This window comes from Equus caballus, chromosome 5, assembly GCF_041296265.1.
Source record: "Equus caballus isolate H_3958 breed thoroughbred chromosome 5, TB-T2T, whole genome shotgun sequence".
Taxonomy (NCBI): domain Eukaryota; kingdom Metazoa; phylum Chordata; class Mammalia; order Perissodactyla; family Equidae; genus Equus; species Equus caballus.
This window is the reverse complement of record NC_091688.1, coordinates 63,443,882-63,464,049: the sequence shown is the minus strand read 5'-3', so window position 1 is coordinate 63,464,049 and position 20,168 is coordinate 63,443,882. Positions and strand designations below refer to the sequence as shown.

General features: G+C 49.0%; 1 protein-coding gene across 5 annotated transcripts in view; it reads left to right on the top strand.

Annotated features, from left to right (window-relative positions):
• The window catches only part of UBL4B (ubiquitin like 4B), a 63,257-nt gene extending 47,718 nt beyond the window's left edge, over positions 1–15,539 (top strand). For 3 of the 5 annotated variants that reach the window (XR_011438777.1, XR_011438776.1, XR_011438775.1), the window contains 3 exons: positions 10,442–10,567; positions 10,648–10,761; positions 12,241–15,539. The gene's annotated coding sequence lies outside the window, so the exon portion shown is untranslated. The remainder of the gene's footprint in view (positions 1–10,441; positions 10,568–10,647; positions 10,762–12,240) is intronic. The other 2 variants (XR_011438778.1, XM_070267236.1) reach the window with 1 other exon arrangement.
• The last annotated feature ends 4,629 nt before the right edge of the window (positions 15,540–20,168 follow it).

The following is a 20,168-nucleotide window of genomic DNA, read 5'->3' as shown; positions in this document are numbered from 1 at the left end:
CCACCTACTGCTTGGCTCCTGGGGTTCCCTGGCTGAGAGCCCAGAGCCCCCACCACAGGCGCCCCAGGAGGCTCTGACGCCTCCAGCAGCACCCTGAAGAGCCGCCTCTCACCTGGCTCACTTCCACCTACGGGCGTACAGGTGGCTATGTCTGCTTGGGAGAAGCCAGGTTGTGATGAAACCTTAGCTGAAAAAGTCTTCAAAATGTAGATCTTAACTTTCCAACAAGCTAGAAGGCAGTTGGCCTGTGGGAAATTCTATGGAATAAATAATGCAGTTTCTTCAACAGGAAGAAAAATGAGAGAAAGGGGGAGGGAAATCTATAGGTTAAAAGAAACTTAAGAGCTGTAAGAGCTAATTGAAATGTATGGAGTTGTTTGGATCCTGATGTGAACAAACTGTTAAAAAAAGAAAAAAGGCAAGACAATTGGGAAAATCTGAACATTGGGCGGGTATTTGACTGTGTTCAGGAATTAGTGTTAATTTTTACAATGTGAGATAATAGTGTTTTGGTTAAGTTGTAAAAAGTTACCTTTTAGAGAAGCACACTGAAATACTTCTGGATGAAATGGTATATCAAATTTGCTTCAGAATAATCCAGTGAATTGGGACCAAGGAAGTTTCTATAGTAATAGAATGATGGTTGAATAACTGGAGAAACAGGGTGCATTTTTGTGTTTGTTTGAAATTTCTCATAATAAAGGTTTATTTAACAGGTTTCCTTCAGCGGCTGCCCAGTTGCTGAAGCCTTGCCTCCCACGGGCACCTTATTGTGGAGCCCTCAGGAGACAGCAGTAGCTGTTGCATCATGGTGGCCCGTCTACCACCAACATCCCGTCTACTGATGCTAACCAGCTCTCTGTGGCCTGGAAATGCAACTCATTCAGAAAACCAGTCCCAGATTCTCATTTCCTTGAGGGTTTCTTGCTTGGAATCTCTTCTGATACCAATCTGGAACAACAGATTCCACTCTGGCTGATGTAAGCAGAAAGGAATTTATTAGAGGATATTAGGTACTTTATAGAACCTTGGAGAGGACCAAGACGTTACAAAGCCAGGAGAAATACCTGAGCATCCCCCAGGACTGATCTGGTGGAAACCACTGTGCTGCTGCCCACTGCCCGGGGAGGAGGTTCTGGAAACCTCCCACAGCTGGCCCAGGAGATGGAGTCTCCCTTGGCCCAGCTGCTTCCTCACATTCCTTTCTACCTCCACATATCCCCTAGCCCTCCTCCTCCCAAGCTTCCTGAAAGAATTTTTTTGGTGGAACTCGGTCACATGTGGGCCCTAGCCGCAAAGGCGTCTGGGAAATGTAGTTGTGTGCTGTCCAGCCTCTTTAGCACAGGAAAGTGTCGACGCAAATAATCCATAACCAACCTATAAATCAAAATTGGGGTGAGTTTATTATGAGCCAGAGTGAGAATTATAACTCGGGAAGGCCTTAGAAGTTGTTCTGGAGGAGCGTGGGTTTTATATCTTTTTAGAACAAAGAACATACATTACACACACCCAGGATACATTTTCATCAGAATTTCAAAGAGGTGTTCAGTTGCAAATTAGCAGGTCAATAGAACCGTGATGTCAGGAAAGGGACTAATCCAAGTGTTACCAATAGGGTGTAGGAGGGGAAGTATGAATTCTTTTTTTTTTTTTCCCTTAAGATTGGCACCTGAACTAACAACTGTTGCCAATCTTCTTTTTTTTCCTGCTTTTTCTCCCCAAATCCCCCCAGTACATAGTTGTATATTTTAGTTGTGGGTCCTGATAGTTGTGGCATGTGGGACGCCACCTCAGCATGGCCTGATGAGTGGTGCCATGTCCGTACCCAGGATCCGAACTGGCGAAACCCTGGGCCGCCGAAGTGGAGTGCAAGAACTTAACCACTCAGCCACGGGGCCGGGCCAAGGATGCATTCTTGAGAGAGTGTATTCTTTAATGGTTAAGCAGATGTACTGTGTATGTTTGATAGGCCATAAGGCAGGCTTTTTAGTTCAAGCCGAATAAGTTTTGAACCTGATAGTTACCCCATATACCTCAATATGTGAAAATCTCTTGTCAAACGCAAACTCTCTCTCTCACTTTCTGTCCTTATTTCTAAGAGAATTTCTTGCTTGGTCCCCTAGCTCCCAGCACAGTGACCTAACTTTGGCCTGGGCAGTCTTTTTTGTTACTTGCCAAGGCCAAGCTTGTCAAGCCCAGGCATTGGTGAGGCAGACGTTCTGCCCCAGCCCTTAACGTGAAAAGACTACAAAATTGAGAGTTTATGAAGAGCTCTCACGTACTTTTTCTCTCTTGGTCCTCTCAACAAGCTTGAAAGGATGAGATTACCAACCCTATTGTATGTTTGAGAAGATTGACACTCAAAGAAGGTAAGTGAGTTCCCAAAGTCCCAGAGCTGGTATATCGCAGACCCAGTATCTGAACCCTTTACTCCCCTTCTCTACTCCCACCCACTGGTGTGGGATAATTTATTGCAATTTTAGTTTGTGACTTGATTTTGCCTTACATCAGATTTTGGTGAGAGATGGCGCAGAGCAGTGGTTGGAGCATAGGCCCTGGAATCGGAATGCTGGGTGGGGCCAGCCCCGTGGCTGAGTGGTTAAGTTTGTGCACTCCACTTTGGCAGCCTGGGATTCACTGGTTCGGATCCTGGGCGCGGACATACACACCGCTCATCAAGTCGTGCTGTGGCGGCATCCCACATGGAAGAACTAGAATGACCTACAACTAGGATATACAACTATGTACTGGGGCTTTGGGGAGAAAAAAAAAAGAGGAAGATTGGCAACAGATGTGAGCTCAGGAGCAATCTTTCTGGCCAAAAAAGAAGCATAAAAAAAAAAGAATGCTGGGAGCCACTTGGGAGCTGGGTTGACCTTGGACGTGTCTTCTGTTTCCTCATATGTAAGAGTGGCTCATAATAATACCATCTTCGCTAGAGACCTATTAACAGGATTAAATGCATGAACACAAGGGAAGTGCTGAGAATATTGTAAATGTTCAGTGAGTTTGTCATTGTCACTACTGTTTGAGGGGTAGGGCCAAGAGCAGTAGTTGTCAGACCCTGGAAGAACACTCACTCCTTCTTCTCACCTTTTGTTTTATAAAATTCTAGGCTCATTGAGATTCTGTTGGATTGTCTAGGAGGAGGAGGAAGTGGGAGGAAGGTTGGAGGAAAAACAGGCTAAAGGGGAAGTGTTGGGGGTTCCAAGGTTGGGACTGGTGCCTCGCTTCCCTGTGGGGCTCCAGGGAGGTGACAGGGCCTGAGGACACTGACTGCAGGGGGCCCTGGGAAGGTTGACTCGCAGCAGAGACCCTTGCCCCAAATTGGCCCAGAAACAGGGGACCCACTTCTCTTCGGGGACCATGAGAATTGGTCAGTGAGCATATCTGTGTGGACAGAGTGCCCAGAGGGCAGTGGGCCCTTCCCTGAGTGTTCTGCTCACCCCTGATGGACAGGTGGGCAAGGAAGCTCCAATAACAGCAAATAGAATTTCCCTTTGGACTGGTAGGATGGGGGCTTGGAGCAGATTACATTTAATCTGCAGAACGAAATGTGACCTTTTTAGCACCATGTGTGGTGGGAGAGTAAGATCCCTTATTCATGACCCCTTATCTTGTTATCATCCAGAATGGGCCCAGCACAACCACAGTTTAGGCAAAGATTGTCTTCAAAGCCTGGGTCTCTGTTCCTTAGGCCTTTTCTAAAGTGCATCCAAAAACCACAGCTCTTCTCTCCTCCGTCCTCTCATCAAACTCACTCTTTGGCGAGGACATGAATGAGCCAGCACAGGTTCAAGTCCCAGCTTTGCCGCTTACCAGCTGTGTGTGAGGTCGGGTAAGTCACTAGTAAAATGAAACAATTCCCTTTAGAGAGCTGTCATGATTATGCGACACAATGGAATTCAAATGCGCTTTGTAAACTGTGACTGTGTCACCACGAAGTGTAGATTTCTGCAGATTTAAGCCAATGGGGTATGTGATGGCTTTGTGGTGGCCTGGATTGGCTAGGCTAAATTCCATTCCCCAGAATTCCCTCTTTAGTGTGCTTCCGGTTGGGGGGCTGACCCCAAGGGGCCCTCCCAGCCCCCAGCGGCACTGCCTGTCTTGCTAGCTGCCTTTGTAACTGTTGAGCACCTATGTGTCCAGGCACCAGCGCTGGAGATGGGGGCCTGATAGTGAGCAAACAGATTTCTCCCCTGCCCTCATGGAGCTCTGAGTCCAGGGTGCCTCTCCAGGGTGTACAGCTGGGTGAGCGCTGACGCCTGACCTTCAGAAAGCTGCGGGTTGGGGTTGGTCTTCCCGCTGGACCTGGTTGCCCTGAGCAATAGTTGGGCTCACAACCTTCAGGAGAAGCTGCTGCAGAGGTAGGAGCTCCAGGCCTGCAGGCAGAGCAGAGCACTCTGGGGGCACCAGCAGGAACCCAGGTGGCCGTCCCTCAGGGTCCCCTGGGCCTTGTTAAAGGCACGGGTAAGGGAATTGGAAAATGCCACCCAGAGGGAGGCGAGGAAGGAGGGGTGCAGGAGCACGAGGGACCACCTCTGCCTCACTCTGTGTACTGCCTCCAGTGTCTAAGCACCCTACTCATCCAGGCCCAGAGAGATATCGTGCACCCCTGCCCTCCACAGATGTGGGGAAACTGAGACAGGTAGGTTCTCAGTGTCAGCCAGTGACGACTCTCTGATGCTGTGTCATAGCACCTTGGGAAATGAAAACTGACAAGAGATTGTTCTCTCATCTGGGTGGTAAATTGCACAGTTGGGAGTAAAACTTTTTAAAGACAGTTTATCTATTCTGGCTGTCTACACAAATCACAGACTGGCTCCTGTCTTCTCTCTACTTCCTGTGAGACCAGCCTCTTCCTCAGTGGCTCAATATTGTTTGGGGGCCTACTATATGCCCAGCACCCCCACCCCCACTGTGGCAAGGACTGCAACCAGCTGAGGTGCTTGCTGAGGGCACAGGGAATATAGATTGGCTGGTGGAAGAAGTGAATTATAAATACTGCCATGGCCGTTATAGAAACAAGGACTGTGTTTCTTTATGAATATGTTTATATATCTGTTTCCATTAAGTGACTATCTTTGTTTTCTTCCCATTTATCGTTCCCTTATCATCTAATATAAGATGTTTTAATAGCGGTTAACTTTATATCTTAGAATTTAAGATACAGGATATTAAAGGAGCCAGTGTGAATCAACTAGGAGAAGGATGAACATCAAACAGATAACAGTTCCTCCTCTGACTGAGCTCACATTCTAGTTGGGGAAAGAAATAACAGACAAACAAATAAAATAGATAGGTATCAGTTTGGTGATAAATGATAAGGAGAAAAATAAAGCCAGGAAGAGGTCTGGGGAGTCTCTGTGTGTGTGTGTGTGTGTGTGTGTGTGTGTGTGTATGTGTATGTGTATGCTTGTGTGTGTGGTTTCAAAAAGGGTAGTCAGGGAAGGCCTCCCCAGAGGTGATATTTGAGCACTGGGAGAGAGCAGGTGCAAAGGTCCTGAGGTGGGGTGTTGTAGGAGGCCTGCTGTGGCTGCAACAGGAAGAAGGAGGCAGAGCACAGTATGAGACAGGTTGAGAGATAACAGAGTCAGATCACACAGGGCTTTGGGGTCATGCTAAGGACTTTGGTTTACATCCCAGGTGAGATGAGGAGCCACGACAGGACTTTGAGCTGAGTGACGTGCTCTGACAGGTTTTCATACAAATGCCCTGAGGCTTGACCCTGCACCTGACCACCTAGATGAGGAGCTTTATCCTTAGCCGCCCCCTGCTTCCTACCCAGTCCCACTCCAGGGTGGTCAGAGCCCTTTGTGGACAGGCGCCCAGAGAAGGGGAGTCTGGTGCCCCCTCTGCCTGTCAGCCCAGGGCTCCACACCTTAGTTGTCTCTTTAGGGTCTTTGAGAGGGTGGCATAAAAACGAATCTCGTGTGGTTAGATTCCATGGGTGTCAGCCAGGCCCTCCCTCTGGCTGGATGGAGCTGAACCCTGAAGGTCGCAGACATGACCAAGACACCTCTCTGCCCCGGAGGGGCACTGCGGGAGGAGACAGACACGTCTGCGACACGCTGCGATGCAGGGTGAGGAGGCTGCCTGTGGAGAAGGAGAAGCTCGGGGGAGAGAGCAGCTCATTGTAGAGGGGTCATGGTGCGGGAGACGCGGGGGGATTTAGAGAGCGGACAACACCGGAGCTGGGGTGTTGAAAAGAGAGGCTGGAGGGGCAGACCAGAAGAGGGAAGGAGACGCAGTGATAGGAGAGTGTGTGGAAGGCGAGGATCTTAATCTCCAACTCAGGGTGACAGCAGTCAAGTTTTCTTTATTTTCTAAAACAGCTTAAATTCTCTTTTGGTTCTATTGCCGCAGGGTAGTGAAAGCCTAACCTCAGTCGCTTTTGGGGGGAACACCCATCACTTTCTCTGGGACTGCTTTAATTCTTGGGAGGTTATGGAGAGCCAAGACGGGGGTGGGGGGGGGGGCATCTGCCTTTGACATTGGCCGGCCCTGAAGGCCCCACCCCCGGGCCAGCCCTCAGGGCCTGGGGCTCCTCTGCTGCTTTCACACTAGTCCGAGTGGGAGTCTGGCCTCTGAGAACCACGTGCTGCAGAGGATCCCGGGGCCCTCCCTGAGGCTGGGGGGTGGGCACTGGGCCACCCAACAGCTCTGGACTTCAGTCTCTCCTGTATTAACCGGGCAACTAATAAGTACTCGTGGGGGTGAGTGGGTGGAGAAAGTGAGATGGGAGGGCAGGCTCCTGGGCCGGCTAGGGTGTCAGAGCTTCGTGTCATCGGGGGACCTTGACCCCTGCACCGAGGCATTGGTCCTGGCTGGCTGGGCCCTCTGGGTGTGGTTTGGGAGGTCATGTACCCACCACACTGTGGCTTAGCCAGAGACACCCTGGGCAGGGGTGGGCGTGGGGGAGGGGGCGCTGGACCACCCCCTAGGGTCCCCTGGGTGCTCCTTGGTTCTCAGGGCGCTGTCTGCTCATGGGAGTCGCGGTGGGGGTTTGTTGCAGGTGCCTTGGCCCCGGAATGGGGCACTGGGGACCCCAGGACCTCTCAGCAGGCATTCCAGAGGCTCACAGCGCCGCCCCTGCTCTTTTGAGACTCCAAAGAACCGGGATTTATGTCTCTCCCCACTCCCCACGTCTCCGGCTGGGGAGAGCAGCTCATTTTTCACGGTGCAGCGTGACTTTCCAGACTGTATTTTCAGCCTTGGTTTGACGTCAGGCTCTCTTTTGGTCCCTAGGGATCGGCTTTGTACATTTCCAGGCCGTCAGGGCTGGAGCCTCCCCATCCCCTAGGCCTCTACCGCTGCTCCTACTGTCCCTACTGCCGCCTCCCGAGGGGCTCCCTGGGAGGCCGGTGCACGTGGAAGCAGGGAGGAGAGTTGATGGGGGTCAGCTGGAGAGAAGTCCAGGTGGGCTGGTCCCAGTGTGGTGGGATGCCCTGTGTGGCATGTGAGTGTGTGTGGGGTGGGGGTTGGTCCAGGCCACAGAATCGGGGTGGCCAGCGAGGGACATGAGGTGGCCTCTTTGTCTCCAGGCTGCTCTTCTGCAGACGCTCTCTGGACCGGGCTCTGTCCCAAGGCTTCAAAAGAGGGGCAGGAAGACGAGGGAACAGGAGCGGGAGTGGAGGAGAGAGGACAATGGAGGAGGATGGAAAGGGGGAGGGGGCAGGGCAGAGGCAGAAGGACGGAATAATGGCACAGTCACAAATTACGTCGCTTTCCCATTTATGTACCTCATTTCATCCTCAAAACAACTCTGCTGTGGATGTTGTTCTCTTTTTACAGACGGAGAAAAACCGTTGCAGAGAGATTGTTTTTGGCCCCCAGTGTCTAAAACTCAGCCCAGCTCTGCCCTCAGCTTTCGTTTCAGAGTTGAAGGGGCAAGGTCTGCTCTCAGGGCCGAGCACGTAGGCGTGCCTGAACCTGCTTCAAACAGGGTCCCAGATACTGCCCACGTTTTGTGTTTTGAGGTCTCTCCGTCCTCATCCCATCTTTGAACCTAGACCAGGGCTCTGTCTGTGCCGGGCACCCAGATACAGTCAAGAGACTCCGGCTCCAGTTTCTGCCCTAACACCTACTTTCTGTGTGAATCCAGGAGAGTCACTTAGCCTCTCTGGGCCTTAGCTGCCTCATTGTAGCTGATAAATTTAGCATGGCCTGGAATGAATGCATCTTCTCTCCAACTCCCCACACTTTGGGCCCAGACCCCATGCTGCTCATCATCCCAAATGCTTTCTCTGGTTAACGTCACCCTCAGTCACCCCAAAACAGAACCCTTGAGTCTCCCTTTACCCCCTCTCGCCCTCACCCCACATCCAGTCAAGGACCACGCCCTGTTGACGGTGCCTCTTAAAACCTCGAGGACCACTGTACACGCGCCCGGTGTGTGACCGATGCTGAAGAATTGCTGGCTCTCTTTCTGACGAGCTGAATTTCCTGCTTTGAAAAGTATTGAGTGATCTGAACATGTGAGTGTCATGTGATACGATGCGATTCCTGTGCCTCCCTTCTCACTTCTCTGCCGGTCACAGGATGCCACCCCCGAGCCAGGGACTGGGACTTCAAAACAGCTTCTAACTATCATCCGGTTCCCACTGCATGGCCTGGGTTCAGGTTCTTGTGACCTCCAGGGTGGCAGCACGTCACAGTGGTTAAGCAAGTGGTCCTTGGACTCTGATCCCAGTTCTGCCACTAACTAGCTGTGTGACCTGGGCAAGTTACCTAACCTCTCTGTGCCGCAGTCTTCTCACCTGTAAAAATGGGAATGAGACTAGATACTACACTTTTGTTAGGAGAATTAAATGAATTTATACACACAAAATAGAATGGTACCTGGCAAAAAACAAGCATTCAACAAATATTAACTTTTGTGATTATTGCCTGGAATATAATAGTCTCTAAATGCTCTTTGCTTCCAGTTGTGTACCCTCCGATGCATTCTCCAGTCAGTGGCCAAAGTGCTTTCTCTGTCACTGCCGTGCACGGTTGCCAGATAAAATACAGGATGCCCAGTTCAAATTTAACTAGATGTCTGGCATTTTTATTTGCTAAATATGGCAACTCTACTCCCATGCTTAAAATTTTCCCCTGGTTCTCCACTACCTTTAAAATAAAATCTGAGCTTTTTAGCATGACATTCAAGTTCTGTGTGATTCAGACCCCTGCCCTCTCTCTTTAATCTCGCCTCCCTCTTTCTCACCACCCCCAACCCCCTCATCTTATGTTCCAGCCATCTTCAACTGCCTTCTTGGAATCCCAAAGAATGAATCTTACCACTTTGGAGGTAGGAATAACCACTTACCACATTTTTAGATGAGGAAATTGGGGCCCAGAGAAGTTAAAGATTTGCCTGAAGTCACACAGCAGTAAATGAAGCTTACTTCTCCCACCCAGTGTTCTTGCTAGGACCTCAAACTTTGGTTATGAAACATTGAATGCCACACTCAGGCCAGAGGAAGACCCTGTTGGAGCAACAAACTTATTAGGTTTAAAATTCCTGGCCTTGGAAGACCAGCCGTGTGCTTCTCCTAGGGTTTTGGGTAGGAAGGAAGGCTGGACCTGCTAGCCTGGAGCAGTTCTCAGGGGCCAGCCTCAGCAAGCTGTGATGCTTTGGGGGCAGAGAGATGACCTGGAAGTGTTCTGAGCTCAAGCAGGGAGCCCCTCAGGATACAGGGCAAGTGCCTCTGAGCCTTGGCGCTGGGGAAGCCAGGCCCTGTTTGCAGCTCTGTACTTGGGGTTTGGCCTGGAAGGGAACCTTATCTCCTCAACTCCAGGCAGCTGAGAGTGAGGGCATGTGAGGCCATCATGATGGGAGTGGGGGACACCTTTCCTGCCGGGCTCCTGGGGCAGCCGTCACCACTCTGCCGTCACCCCCAACATCGCTCGAAGTGGACCAGCTTCCCAGCTGGATCCCTGGGAGGCCCTGGCTCTGTTACAGCCACTCGATGAAAATATCTCTGCTCGGAGCTGAGAACTTGGTCTTAGTAATTGACTTGTATAATGTCCAAAGACTCTGTGCTTAGAACCAGCCCAAGTGATGCATCATCTTTAGCAAAAAGATTTATCATGGAATCTGCGGCAGCTTCTCATTTGTCTGGGGCAGAAATAGGAACGACTCTCCTTGCCAGGAGTCATCCTTTGTCTTCAAAGCAAATTCCTCCATGGTTGGAGGCTTGCTGGGCCCAGGCTGAGGCATGTGGCCAATGTCCTGGCCACGGTCCCAGAGTCGCCATGCCTCTGTCTCAAGAATCTCCGCCACCGGCAGCAGGGAGTGAGGGAGAAAGGGGAGCACTGGGTTTAGAAGCCCTGAGTTCGAGAGCTGACTCTGCCACCCACTGGCTTGTGACCTTGGGCAAGTGACTTAATGCCCTCAGGCTTTTACTTCTCCATCTGTAAAACGGAGTTTGTGATTCCTGCTTAAACTATCTTACAGCAGAAAGGGAAGAGGAATCATCCATCCGCCACCTGCCGAGAGGCCGCAGGGGATCAGAGCCGGGACTCTGGGCTCAGAGAGATCCGGGTGCAACGCCGGCTCTGCGGTTTGCTTACGTCACATCCGGCAAGTCTCTTAACCTCTTTCAGTTTTGGTTTTGTCAAATGGGGATATTAAGAGTATCTGCTTCGTGCCGTTGTTGTCAGGAAGAAGATGAAAGGAAGCGCAGGAGCCCTTCGAATGGTGCTGGGCCAGGGCACGCACTGCTGTACCAGCCGGTGCCCTCACTCTGAACCTGGCCACCTGGGGAAACAGGATGGGTGAGTGGTCCCATTTGCTGTTATGAGACAGGCCCCTCACCACACATCATACCATCTCACTGGACTGCTCACACACAGCTCTAGACTAGGAAACAGATTTGGAGATTAAGTTAAGAACCCACAGAAGGTCCCCAGCTTGTCAGGGGCAAAGGTGGGCTTTAAACCCATTTCCAGCTGACTCCAGGACCCGTGATTTTTCTGCCACACCACACAGGCTTATAGTATAATTGGAGAGAGTGAAGATGGTCAAGTAAGAGTATGATTAACAATAATTAAGAATAAGAATGCAGAAGCTGGGCATAAGCTGTGGAACCAGGTGGACTTGGGTTCATCTCCCACCTTTGCCACCTGTTAGCTGTGTGGCAAGTCACTTGCCCTAAGTCTCATCCTAGAGCAGTAAACGGTGCTCCATCATGACGGTTCTTGTTATTGCTGTTAAAGGCAGGGTGTGCGGTGTGCCTAAGGACAGCACTGTGGCCAGTAGAGGTGCTGGCAGAGTCGACTCAAGGAACCTCCTGTGGGCTGGAGCTGATCAGGCAAGACAGCAGGGAGGAGTGGCATTGCGATGGGGCTCTGAAGGACAGAAAGGCTTCTGACGAGTGGCACCAAGTGGGAAGTCCTTCTAGGCAGAAGGGATGGTGCACAGGAATGTGCTAGTGGGCAGACGCAGGAGAATTCCAGGGCGAGTGACAAGGGAGCTGGGGCTCACTGCAATAGAGGCAGCTGCCTTTTAAAATCCTTTCTGTGTGCCAGACGGTTGGTAACCACTGCCTCTCATTTTCACAACTGCTCTTCAAAGTAGGTAACATTATCCCCCTTCACAGATGAGCCACTGAGGCTCAGAGAGTCTAAGCAGGCTCCCCAAGGCCACACGGGTGGGTGACAGAGCCAGGACGCAGATTCAGGTCTGTCGCCAAAGCTGTGCTCTGTCTACACCACCAAGCCAAATACCAGCCAGCATTGAATGAGTTTGTGCTTCCATTCAACACCCCCTGCCATGAGCCAGGCGAGAGGTTTACAGAAGTAGGTTGGGCATTGTCTCTGGCCTCCAGCTGCTGGCGGTCTGGGTAAAGTAAACACACACAGCGTGGGTGCTCAGCTGTTGTGAAGCAGAGAGGAAGCGTGGCGTGCACACAAGCCAGCTCGTCCTCCCTCATCAGAGAGACTGCTCTCCCCTTTGGAGGTTGGCGACTGGCTGTCATGGTCCGTCCACCGTTAGGCTGGCTCACAGACTCGGGGGTGGGGGCAGTTGGGATGCTTTGTCCTCAGCCCCACAGAGACTGCACAGGTGAAGAATAGGGGAGACAGAGCCTTGCCCTGGGCCACTCCGGCTGCTGCCAGCCTCCAGCATGGTGGATTTTAAACTCCGTGGAGCCTGCTGGACATCTGTCCCAAGGCCAGGTGGTGACGAGCCCATGGCTGATGCTGATGGTCTTGCCGCCCTGTGGTGATGTCTGCTTTGTTCTCTGCCTCCTTCAGGAATATATCAAAGCAAGAGTTTCTTTGTCTTCTCTGAATCCAGCTCCTCCTGGACCCTCCACTGCTGAGTGCTGGAGCTCATGTGATTGAACCATGTGACTCAGCTCTGCAGTCAGAAGCATCCTATCCCAAGGCTTGGCCAGCCTTTCCTCCTCGGTATAGCACTGTCCCCCTCCCAGGACACCCAGGTCCTGTCCCAGCACCCAGGGCCACCTGAGAATGCTCCTCCCTGTCCGCCTGCCAGGCTGTGCACCCCCCGCCTCCCCTCCTCCAGGAAGCTTCCCTGACTTCCTGACTTCTCTGGCCAACCCTGCTTGCAGACGAGGTCCATCCCCAGAGATTCTCCTCAGTTGGCTTCTCCACGTGGACCTAAGCACGGCAGCTCTGCGAGGGCAGGAGCTGTTCTTTTTCTTCCTTTTTGTCTCATCCTCAGCACAAGGCAAGGAGGAATGCAGGAATTGGTGACGTCTGAGGGATTCAGCTGGATGGGGACAGATCTGGGACATTCTGATCACAAAAAGACTTCCACAGATTACCAACGATGACATCTGGCTTTGCTCGACACTGCAGGACTTCTCACGATTTATTAGCCACTCTCTCCACATTTATCAGCCAAGAGGCCAGGGCCGAGTCTTGGCACAGAATAAACGAGTTCTGTTTTCACTTCCCTTAGAGGACCTATGACTCCCACCAGGTGGCATAAGCTGGGAACAAAGGTACTGAAAGTCTCACTCACCAGAGTCACACTTATGTCTCTGTGGCTGCCACAGCGCGCAGCCCAGAGCTGAGCCCCAACTAGGTGGAGAGTAGCCTGCTACTGACACGCACCCTGGTTCTTGTCCCAGTTTTGCAACTGACTTGCCACGTGACCTTGGACAAGTCACTCCACCTTTCTGGGCCTGGTTTTCTTCACCTGAGAACAAGGGGGTTGTAACAACCTTAGAGGATTGTCAAGGTGCCTTACAGGTCTGAATGTTTGCTTCTCTGACTCAAAGGCAAGGATGACTATTGCTTCTCGAATAAAAATGTTCCTCCCCTGACAGCCAGCCCGGGGAGATCAAGAATTCTGTCAGAGCATACTCTTAGTAAGCCTCGAGCTCTACAGTCTCCCCCAAGTCTGGACACTTTATCTTTATTCATTGTTCATCCCCATTCTCCCTCTCCTTGGCCCTCCCTCCCGTCCTCCTTCACCACCCCGCCCCCAGGCCAGGATGCGGCAACCTGCCATGAATGAAGAGTGGCTGGTCACATGACCCGGTCACCATGGAGATGGAGCCCCGCAGACGAGGTAGGCATCAAAGTCACATGAGAACCCCGGAAAACTGGCTGAGGTATTTATAGAAGCAGGCTGGTGCTTTTATGGAAATGGGTCTATATTTGACTCAGGATGGAGAGCCCCATGCTGGCCCTGGGGCAAGGCAGGTTTTGCGTCTGATTCTCCCTTCCCAGGACTGTGAGGCAAACAGCCTCCTCCCTTCCTGTTGTCTCCTGCACATTCCCCTCCCCACCCCGCCCAGCTGATGCCAGCTCACCCTAGAGCAGAGCCCCCCTCTTCCTTCTGTTTACATTGAACAAGACTTCCTCCCGGGCTGGGAGTCTGGGGCCCCAGGAAGCTGGGCCTGTGGGCAATTTGGGACACCCTCTTTCACCACCCCCCAAGTACAAACAAGAGGAATGTCCTTGCTGCTCTCAATAAATATTAGAAGATACTGTCATTGCTCAAAGCTTTGCCACGTCTTCCTTCCTTCAGAGTTTGTAGGTAGCTGCTAAAGGGAGGAGGTATACCTCCGAGCACAAGGCCTGGAAGACCAGCCCCCCAGCCCTCATGGGTGTTATAGCCATCGTCCAGAAAGGCAAGTAAATGCTAACAGTAACTGCTGTTTATTGAGAGCTCACTTTACATATATCCTGTCCTTTAATCCTCGCATGCCCTATAATGTAGATAACTACTGGTATCCCCATTTTACAGATGAGGACGAGGAAGCTCCAAGTCACAATGACAACCCCAGTCTGTCTGATTCCACAGTCCATGCTCTTCCCAGCATGCTGTGCTGCAGCGAGCAGCAGAGTGTGCCTGAAGAGAGGGGATAGGATGGGGCAGGGGTCCAGGAGAGAGGGGCAGTCTAGAGGAGCAAGGAGAAATGCATTTTGCTATCTTAATGAATACATTCATATGGTCAAAAAGAAGTTAAAACAAAACTAAAGTAAGTCCAGTACGAAGTTCCCCTCCCAAGGTCCTCTGGCCCCGAGTTTCCCTCTGCAGAGGATGTCTCTGTGGCCCGTTTCAGATGTTCCCTTTCTAGAGATCTCATATGCATATGGAAGCAGATACAGCTATACTGACTATGTGGTACAGACACAAGGTGTAACATTCACAAGGTATATGAGGAGAAGTGGATCTTTCTCCCGCGCCTCCCCTCTGTCATGCAGGTCCTCACCGAGAGGCGAGCACTGTGATCAGTTTCTCATGTATCATTCCAGACATATGTTAAGCCTCTGCAAGTGCCTGCAGCACACACAAATGGTCACGCCCCTCCATGCTATTCTGCATCTTTTTTTTATTTAACAGTACATTTTGGAGACGTTTCCAAAGCAGAACATATAGAGCAGACTCGTTTATTTTAATGGCCATAAAGAATTTCATTGTGTGGAGGTACCATAGATTATTTAAATAGTTCATTCTTGATAGACATCTAACTTATTTCCATTTTTTTAAATTATGAACACTGCTGCTAGGAGTATTTCTAATGCCTTCCAACAAACACGTGCAAAATGAGTATGTGCCTTCATAATTTTGATAGATATGTGCTAATGAGCAATGGGATGTGCCCCTGTAATTTTGATAAATGTGGTTTAATTATTTTCCACAGAGATTGTACAATTTAACCTTCTTCTATTGGCAACATGTGTGTTACCGACTTAAGTTTTTTTTTTTTAATATTTTGATCCTACATAGGTTTATTTTTATTATGGATTATTCAAGTGAAACAAAAGTAAAGAGTAACAATGAGCAGCCTGTCAAATTTATCAAATTTATCGAATTCATCCATGTCACTATTCTCACTGTAGGTGTTTTATTGCAATAAATCATATGGGTGTATATGAAGCCTCCACATCATGTATTTGAACAATCTTCATTCTTTCCCTTCCCCAGGGGAATCACTACATGAACTTCATACACATTATTCCTCTGTAACTTTTACGATGACTTACATTATTGTTCTATAAGCAATTGTATTGTTTTGCACTTTTTTCTAAGTAATTTTATTGGGATTAAAATGGTTTATAACACTGTGTAATTTCAGGCACCCATTATTGTTTATCACTTCCTGAATACGCTTCATTGTGCTCACCCCCAGTAGTCCAATTTTTATCCATCACCATACATACGTGCCCCTTTATCCCTTTCACCCACCCTCTCAACCCCTGTCCCCTCTCATAACCACTAATCTGTTCTCTTTATCCACGTATTTGTTATCTTCCACATAGGATTCCACGTGCAGTGTTTGTCTTTGTCTGTCTGGCTTATTTCGCTTAACATCGTACCCTCAAGGTCCATCCATGTTGCAAATGAGACGATTTTATCAACTTTTTTAAAAGAAATTGTTTGCCAACATAATAGTTAAAACATGGTATCTCATTATTTTTCAATTTGCATTTCTCCTATTATGAATGAAATTGAACATCTTTTTATATATGTAAGAAACGCTTGTATTTTATTTTCTAAGAACTTTCTACTCATATCCTTTTCTCTTTTTCTTACTGATTTTTAGGAACTCTTTGTACATTAAAGACCTCCCCCACTTCTTAAACAGTCATTCGACAGATACTTCTAAACACCTACTATAGGGCAGGACTGTTCTAGGTATTGGGGACACAGCGTTCATCTAGTTGGGGAGCAGATAACAAGCAAATAAACAGGGAAGTGAATTGAGCACCAGGCGGCAATAAGTGATCTGGAGAACAGTAAAGCAGAAGGAGGCATGAGGGAGTGCCAGGGACTCCATCACGCTTAGGAGAGTCTTCCCTGCCAACAGGATCACAATTGTGTCCATGTTTTCTTTTAGTACTTTTAGTCTTCATTAAAAAACAGACTTTTCAAAGGACAAACTTCTGACTTTGATGACCCTCTGTTGTGTGTTTGCTTTCCTATTTCATTAATTTCTACATTGTCTTTATAATTTCCTTCCTTCTGTTTTCTTTGGGTCTGTTTTCCTAAGTTCTTGAGATGATTGCTTGGCTCATTGATCTTTGGTTTCTTCTTTTCTAATATATCTATTTAAGGCTATAAATATCCCTCTAGGTACTGCTTTTGATGCATCCTTATGGCTTGTTTTTTTTTTTACATTTATTAATCTCGATACCTCTACAATTTATATTGGTGTAAGGAGTAAGGAAAAGATTCAAATTTACTTTTTTCTGATGGCCAAACCAATATCATTTATTAAAAATCCATCTTTCCCTTGCTTATTTGAAATATAGTCTTTATCATATTCAGAATGACTGAATCTGCCTTTGTTTCTGGACTTTGTGTTCTGCCTCATGTATTTCTCATGACCAGGATCACGTTTGTTTAAACTTGTACCTTTATAATGTTTTACCACCAGGTGAATTCCCCCCACCAGACCCATTACTCTCCCTTATAGTTTTCCTGGCTATTTCCTTGTTTCTTTTTCCATATGAACCTTAGACTCAGCTTGTCTAGTTAAAAAGAAAAAAAAACCTTTTGTTATTTTCCTTGAGGTCATTTTAAAACTATAGATTAATTTAGAGAGAATTAACACATTTATTATGACATGTCTTCCAATCTAAGAATATGTCATTTCTTAAGTTTGAATATTCTTTTGAATCTCTCAGTAGCATTCAGAAGCTTTCTTCCTGCAGACTTTCTACGCATCTTTTAAGGTTTATTCCTAAGTATTTTCTTTTTTTGTTGTTGCTAATTGTAACTGAAGCATTTCTTATATCTTCAAACTGGTTGTTGTATATCTGAAGGTTATAGATATTTTACATGTTAATTTTGTCTCCCATCACATTACTGAATTATATTGTTGTTTAAACTTTTTAGTTGCAAATTATTCTTTAAATGAAGCTTTCAGCTTTTAAGGGAAGAATGCACGTTATGTTTAAAACCCCCAGGGTAAATGGCTGTTTAATGATTCAATGAGTTCGTGAGTGTAGGAGGCTTAGAGTGGTGCCTGGCGCATCGTAAGAGCTCCTGCTAATAGCAACGGTGGGAATACTGTCTTCCGTTTACTCAGGGTTTTACTTCATTGAATCCTTACAACCACCCTGTGGTTATTATTTCCATTTTCCAGCTAAAGAATCTGAAGGTCAGAGATATTAAGTGATTTGTCAAAGGTCACCTGGCCAGGTCATGTTGGATCAGAACCTGAGTTTACCTGACTCTCTACCTCACACTGTCTCAGAAAAAGAGAATGAGGCGAATCCTTTTGTAAAGCGAAGGATCCCTTAGCATCACTCATCCCAAAGGTCGGTTTTGATTTGTATTCTGGACGTTCACGCAGGCAGGTGTCTAGTCGGGACACCTGTGTGGCTCGGTGAGGACCCTGTGGAGTCAGACTCTCCAGGCAGCACTCCGGGCCACCGAGTTCCAAGGAGCAAAAGGTCAGGGCTGCCTTTGGAGTTGGGCAGTGGGGCCTGGCCTGCATTTGTGTGGTGCCTCTTGCTCCTGTGAAGAGCTGTCCATTCCTCTCCTCCATCACTGTGCATGACGGTCTCAGTGGCCAGGGGAGGTGAGGGACCAAGTGTTCACAGGCTGACCTGAGTCACACCTGAGGAAGGTGAGGTGGCAGGTGCAGGAACAAATTTGGAGGCCCCTCTCTGGTCCTCCAGGGTCTCTGACCTCTCACTGCCCCTCTCTCTCCTCACTTTCCTCCCGGAGCCCCAGCTCCCGTGACCCTGCTCACCACTGAGTGGACCACTTTCAGACCTGAAAATGAGGCTTCCACTTTACAGACTGGGGAGTTAAGGTCAGGAATGACGAGGCTGTCTCTTGAAGCTGCTGTGAGGTGGAGTCTGGGAATAGAAATTGGGGTCTCCTCTCAGGGAGTAGAGATACTTCTGAAGGACTCTGGGGTTGCCACCTCCCATTGAAGTCTAGATAGGAAGTTATCCTCCTTATGTTGCTCTCAGCTCTCAAAGTTCAGTGGCTCCCTGTTACCTTCTGATGTAAGTAGAGGCTTTCCAGCCTAACATGTCAGGCCTCCACATTAGAGAATCCAGTTAGCCTTCTGGCTTTGTGTCTTGCTTGTCCTCTAAGCTCACAGCTTCTAAATGGCCAGCTAGCTCCAGACCTAGGTCTGTGAGGTTGGGGACAGGGTCAGTTCCTCCCCAAGCTTGTCCCTGCTTGGTCTCTGCTTCTTTAGAGAGGTCCTCTAGCTCCAGAGAGGAAGCTAGATGGACTCGTTAACAGCCGTCCCTTCATCTGAAAACTGTAACTCTAGGAATGCAGCTCAAACTTAACTGCTTTAGCAGCTATTTATATTTATAGCTTGAAATAAACTAAAACTACGATTATTTTTCTGATGGAACTGAGAATGATGGGTTTTGAGAGAAACCATGAAACAGAAATGTAAAAGGTAATGAAGTCATCTATGCTGCTTCTATAAAGATTTTTACTTGAGTCTTTATAGATAAATAAACAGAGAGAGAGAGAATCCTATTCTTTCTTCTGAGCAACATGATACTCAGACCAAAGACTGAGCTGAACACACACCCCTGGTGCTAGGCAAGCCCCGTGTTCACTCCCTTAGGAAACGTTTGCTTCCTCTTCTGTCTGGATGAAGTTCCCCGTTGTCTTCTCACCTCTAGGGCTGCTTTGGGGCTTCTGTCGGGCTCCCGCTTGTATGGAGAAAAGTTGTTTAGCTCCTGAACAGCTTCCCAGCTGTCCTTGTGGTTGTCTACAGCCTGCCTCTGAGTTCAGCCGGGAGCTGACTGAGCTCAGCACAGTGCCTGACCGAGTAGCTTTCCCCAGATATGATCTCGTTGAATGTGAAAAGCAGACCTCTGCACGTAGACAGGCTCAGGTGTGCTCGGAGCTGTAGGAAGGGCTGCCATCCGCCAAGGTTGGCGCCAGATGAGCCAGGTGAGGAGGGGCAGCTGCCCGCTCTGTCCTGACTCTGCCCAGAGAAGTCCCTTCCCCGTTCAGGTTCTCACTGCTCCCTCCTTAGCACGCGGGTCAGGTTTGGACAGCCTGGTTTGCAAGGCAGAGCTTCCTCTTTAGGCTCAAAGTCCTGTTCCATCTACACAGGACCCCAGGACAAAGAGCTCTAGCCTGAAGCACACCCCCATTTCAAACTCCTGGCCCAGCTCCTCACTGTGTCGTCGTCGTCGTCGTCATCATCGTCGTCATCATCATCATCATTGTCGTCGTCGTCGTCATCATCATCATCATCATCATCGCAGCAGCAGCAAGAGTTTGCATGTGTTGAATCCTCATTACGTGCCAAGTTACTGTTATAAATGTGTTACTTGGAAAAGTCACATTTAATGCTCCACACTCTACGAGGGGGGCACTCTTATTAACCTCATTTCACAGGCAAGGACTTTCTGGCCTTGAGAGGTCCCAAGCTAATAATAATGAGGTGAGGCTCTGAGCTGCCCCACAGGACAGCAGGCCACGTGTTAACCACACACTCAGTGTGCTCCTGCGCTGCTCCCTCATCCTGCCTCTGGGAACGGAGCCGTCCTGTCTCACTTCCTAACTCAGGAGGGCAAATACACTTCATCTTTCTGCTCGATTGGCGAGATGATGTTCTGGGTTCCAGTTTCCATTTCCCCCAGGGAGTTACACTGGTGTTTGCCTCTTCCTTTAGGGAAAATTCCAAGCCCTGGAGGGATTGGCTTCACCCTAAGAGGCCGCGACAGGATAACCATCTCTCAAGGAGCCACAAGAAGCCCTGCAT